Here is a 6,000-nt window from a genome sequence, read left to right as displayed (position 1 = left end):
AAGTACCCCTGTTAATTAACACCCGATTTCCTGCAAACACAATCCACCTTTTCTGCTCACAATCTGCCAACGTACCTGGACGCTTGTCTCATTGTTCAGAATGGCAACCACCTGTAAGGACACTTGAAAGTAGTTCAAGGTTCCTCATAGTTTTAATTCAGTGGATCATTTGTCTTACATTCAATGACACTCTCACTAGATTATGTGGTGAACATTTGAACTGTGGACAACTGAGCAGTCAAAAATGGGAAATAAGTACATTTAATCTCTTCTCTTTCTTTGTGCTTAAAATAATGTTCAGTTCATCAGCCAGGAGTCCTCGGTCTGATAGGTTATACAGATAAAGTCCTTAAAGAGTCAGAAAAAAAAAACAACCAACCAAAAAAAACCAAAACAACAAAAAACCCACCACCCCACCCCCACAAAAAAACAACCACGAACCACACCAGAATGGACACCATGCAATATACACACTTATGCAATATGCATTTCTTGATACTATCCTATTGTTGCCCTGAATATAAAAGGAATTTGTCTTCAGACACTTGGAGGAAATGCATTTGCTTTTCCAACTGCATTCAAAAAAATTCTTGACCTGCTTTCAAAACTGATTGTCTGTTAAAGCAAATTTAATGCTTCTTTCAGTTTAACAATACCAAGACAAACAGTTTCCTTGTTTTTAGGCAACACTGTCTTAAGTGAGAAGAGTTAAATATGAAAAGCAATAGTATCAAAGAATTACTTACTCAAAGTTAATTATTTATGTTTAAGAGGTTTTCAATATGACAGATTTTCATTTCTGTGCTTTGTTTCCCTTTCAACCAAAGAAAGAGAAAAAAACCAAAATAAATTAATACAATGCAGCTGCCAGAGCTATTTGAGAAAAAACAAACAACAAAAAAATCCCACCACCACCACCCAAAAAGCTCAATCCCACAAACAGAAAATAACCAACAAAAACCCACACAGACTGCTGGAGCATTCTTGTCTTTAAACAGACAACATGAACAACAGCTGGAAGGCTCATAAAGAAAAGGAACATTAAATGACATATAAAGAAACTCAACAAATATATTCCATCTACAAGTGTTCTGAAGCCAGATTTCTGCAAACAGCTTTGATACCTTCACAGTTGTAGTCCTCCCTGAAAATTGTATTTGACAGAAATTCCTTTAGATGTCAAAATGAACCTAATACTAAGCACATTTACTACAAGGGGTACAAAAAAGAAAGAGAGCTTTTATTATGTTATTCACTTTTCATGCATGCTTTTCCCTAAGTGCTTCTCTAAATGTATGCAAACATTTGGAGCTCAGCTTCTGTTGTGCAGTTTGGTTCCCCTGCCTGCATTTCCCACAACCAGAGCCGCTACAGATTGAAGCACTCAGAAAGCAAACATCACACTACCCCCTCCACTTTTGAATGCTAGATTTATTAATACCAGCCCAGAACAGTGTTTTAATTCACATCCCACAGGATTACTTAAAAGATAACTGTCAGTGCAAATGGCTCCCTGATCTTATCTTTGTTTAGCTCCCTACAAACCTTGGCCTTTCTTTTCCCTTGCTGTACAGACATTCCTGATAGAATTTAACAGAGGTAAATTTATTCTGCTTATGCTTGCTCTGCCTACGATTTCTTTGGTTCTCTGCAACAAATTTACAGTCATAAAATGTTTGAAATTGGCCTCTAGCCAGAATCTGACAAGGTTTCCCCAGGTGGTTTTTCCTCTCCATTTGGTTGATGAATATCAAACAATCTTGTCTACACACACACACTCAAAACCCAGCCAACTAACAAATAAAACCGAAACAAAACAAGCAAAGCCCAACCAACCAAATAACCCCAAACCAACAAGCCTTGAGAGGCACCAGCACACTTCGATTAGTTTTAAGCAGTCTGTTAATGTAAACATATCAGACACCATTTCTTGGTCATGCAAGGCATGTGAGTATCTGAATCAACTGGCAACAAATTTGTTGACCCTGCCCTATGACTTTCATTCACAGATTTGGAAGCCACTAAGGCTAGGTGTGTTTGACATTTGATTTCCTCTTCACTTTTCCTCATAAAGGAAACAATTAATTCTGTTCCAGAACTATGATCACAAACGGCAGACTCACTTTCAATGAGCTGATGCCCAACAGCCAGTTGGATGTTAAATAATCACTGCTTTAATTTATTCTAGTTTTCTCACTGATGGAGAGCAGATACATACATCGAGGACTCTGCTGCTTCCCAATAAAAAAATAAAATGGATCTTAGTCCATTCCTCATTCTTTTTGTTTTCCTCAAAAAGGACAGCATTTACATAAACATAGCAGCAGTGTTAAAAATCACAACAGAAAAAGCTCCTGGTTTTTCAGCTTGAATTCTGAAGAATTCAATTGTTTAAAGAAACAATCGAAAACAACAGAAAAAAAAACCAACAAAAAATAAAAAAAACCAACCAAACAAACCCAAACCCACAAACACACACAACCTCCCTCATCCCCCAAATTCCATACTTTTTCTGCGCCTTTTTTAAAAGCAGTGCTATCTAATCCCTTTTATGGGTTGATGATAGTCAATACCATGCTGCCGTCATGCCAGCTTCAAAAATCAAAGTGCTGGCTTGAACTTCAGATTGTAACGCAAGAGGCTTCCTATCATAGTTGCTGTTTCCAGCTTCCTCTGTTTTTTGGGAGGGTCAGTCTTTTCCACTGGTCAGGCTGCAGGTTGGGGTCAGGTTGCTGGCTTCCACCTTTTGCTGTGCCTTTCTGCAAACGGTCTAAGGTAATTGTGTGTCGTATCATTTCCATTGTATTTCAACCCAGAGAGGTTTTGATGTGTTACTTTCCCTCCTGTCTGTGTAGGGAGAGAGGGGGAGCTTGTGAGAGCAGGCTCTGTCAACCCTGAGGTTTTCTTAGCAATCATAGAAAGTAAACAGTATGAATAGCAACTTAAGCATGAATTTGAAATTTGAATTTCAAATCACCCATAAACACAGGAAGATATGGTAAGACTTAATTAAGGATAAAACATTACAACCGCTCTGAATACCATGCTTTCCTGTCACTTTCCATGGGAAAACAAGTAGTGGCTGTCACCTGCCATACTGCTGAAATAATCTGCGTTTTCTATGTGCAAGCTTTTCCGGTATGTGGTCTTTAATTTTTTTTTTAAATCTTGTCCTCACCTTGCCCCCTCCTCTCATCCCCCCAGGTGATTCCACTTTCTTTGCTCTTCAAGATTCATGTAATTTTCCTGGCAGGCACCAAGTGTGATCCCCTTCCTAGGAGAACATCCTAAGAGGAGTGGTGGGGGCAGGAGGTACTTTGGCCATAGAAACTGAAGCTGTAGATCTCCAGCAGTTTCATCAGCCTTACTCCAGACCTCCCTTGTAGTCCAAGATGGAACTTGCATGCACCTACCAGTCTCCATAGGGGGATCTGTAGAAACGTGCTTTTAAAATACATGTGCAATATCACTGTGGTTTAGTACAGCTGTTCATTGAAGTCCAAAATACCTGTACTTGACATGATTCCTTTCACAAGGCCAAGCTAACAGAGCTTGTGTTTGGTTACACCAGAGAGCTTCATATGAGCTTCAAAGCCTGGTGCAAATCAAGCAGAAGTGTTCACCCTGTCAGGGTGAACTGCCCAAGGCGCAGTGAGAAGGTGGGGAAGAATTATCAGTGCTGATATGTACTAGATCCCTTACACCTGCCAGAACACTGGCTGCAAGAATTGCTTTATTTCCTCTTCCCTGCAAATAAAACACAGATACATGGTTTGTTAACACTTACAGGGGTGACCTTTTGCAAGGCAAGCAGGATCCATTTGATCTGCTGCATTTTCCTACTTCATGCCATGGATTTCTGTTTATGTCATGACCCTTGATACTTGCCACACTTAGATTCTTCATTTCTGACTTTGCAAATGCTTTCCTTGACCTTTATGAAATGTTTCTTAGAAGATACTGCATCAGCAAGTTTCTATCCAAACTGTTAAATGTTACCTTTAAGAGTTTGCATATGGACTGGAAATACTGTCAGAAGAAAGAACTGAGGTTGGAAAGAAGAAAGACCTAGGCTCGCCAGTAAGTCTCTTTTCTTAAAAGATACCAGAAGGAAGAAATTATTGGTGGAAAAATCAAGGTATTTCTGTGCTTAACTCCAATGAATTAAGTTTCCAAGGGTCTGCAGGTACTAACAAGAAACACAGGTTTGTCAAACCAATCCAATTTCCATCCCTGACAGAACAGCAGACCTTGCAGGTAGGTAAACCCCAGGAGAGTTTGTCTTTATTATAACAAAAACTTTTGGTATCGTCTCTGATAAAACAGGGTAAGCACGGGCTACATGAAATCAATGCTACAAATTAATGGCAAAACACTCTGCGCTCAGTACTTAGTTTTCATCGTCAAAGCTGGTGGAGACACTGGCTGAAGTCTTCCTTAGTTGGTGTTGCAAGGAGAAAGTAGTGCCAGAACAATGCCTCTGTGGAGTCAGGGACACCCCAGGCTGAGGGAATTTTGTAACAGTCTTCAAATACCCAGAGAGCTACAGACAGTTAGAAAGGGTAATCCCTACATGTCAAAGATGGAGAAACCAAATTAATTGTCTTCACTTGCAGCAAAGGTAATAGGGGATTCAAATTTGAGGTGAGTAAGTTTCCCCAGGGAAACATTGCAAGCTAAAGCACCCATTGAAATGGATGAAAGAGTTGATACTACTTTGTTTTCTTGATGTCTTGCCTCAGTCCCGTTTCCTGAAATTCCTGGATAGACTTCTTGCATTACCCTTAGCAAAAAGAGGACTTAAGTAATTTACACATCTGAGATGGAGTCACTTATTATGAATGATACTAGAAATGACCAAAATCAGATTTTTTTTTTTTTTCAGTCTTTTAATTAGCCTTGTTTTAATTAAACTACTAATTAAATTTTGCATAATGTTGTTCCCATGTCTTTGGGACTCATAATTACCCCTCCTGCCAAGAATATTTTAATTATAGATAACAGCAGCTTTCCTCTCAAACATTTCAGTAATTTTAATGTCTTCTACAAAAAAACTACTGTTACAAATGCACCATCTCTTTTCACGTAGCAACCTATAAATACTCCCATTCTTTAAGCAGGTCAACAAGATAGCATATGTGTGAACTTTCTGACATCCTGCCATGTTGGTGGGAGGTTAATATATGCCTGCTCCATTAGCAGACTGAGACACCATTTCTATTAGATACAGCCGTTGTTTATGATTCTACCTTTGGCTATTTGCACTGATGCTTAAACTCACTGGGCTGATGTCATTCAGAACATGCTAGGGAAAAGCATGTCCCCCACCATCTGCTCATTTTGACCACAGAATTAGATCAAATAAAACAGACAGCAGTAATAAAGAACTCTAAAAAGAACTATGTTGGGGAAAAAAAATATTAAAAAGACGTTAAATATAGGTTCAGACATAACAGCATAACCACAATCCCCTGTTGTCCATAAAGCTGCACACCATATTTCAGAAATCTGGCTGATATGGCCTTTAGTTATAATCCTCAATGCTGCCCATGACCACCAGTTGGGTAAGTGCATTGCAATGGTATTAACTGGAAGACACTTCAGAGCCAGGAGCTACCTTGCCTTATGGTAAACACCATCCTTGTCACCATTTTAGCAGATGTTGATTCTCACCCATGTGGTCTAGTACAAGCCTCATGTCCAGCTCTTGGGCAAAGAGACAAGCATGACTGGCAGCACAGCTCTTACCACCAGAATTGGGAGCTGCTGTCAGCTCACATGCAGGATTATGTACTGTTGACAAGCCATCAGCAATCACCAGACATTTCATTGCTGGTTTTGGAAATCCTGTGGCCTCCTGATATGGTTATTCGCTAGGTTTGAAAGGTTGAATTGCCCTCTTGCATGGGAAGAGAGACCTGACTTCTCATTTTATGATACTGAAGTAGCATAGCAACAGCCCCAGCATAGCCAGCCACTGGAGTTTGCTAAGTCTGACTG

This window comes from Melanerpes formicivorus, unplaced genomic scaffold, assembly GCF_026170545.1.
Source record: "Melanerpes formicivorus ecotype bairdi unplaced genomic scaffold, bMelFor1.0.p_v2 SCAF_6, whole genome shotgun sequence".
NCBI lineage: Eukaryota > Metazoa > Chordata > Aves > Piciformes > Picidae > Melanerpes > Melanerpes formicivorus.
The sequence above is the reverse complement of the archived record's forward strand: the minus strand, read 5'-3'. Positions refer to the sequence as shown.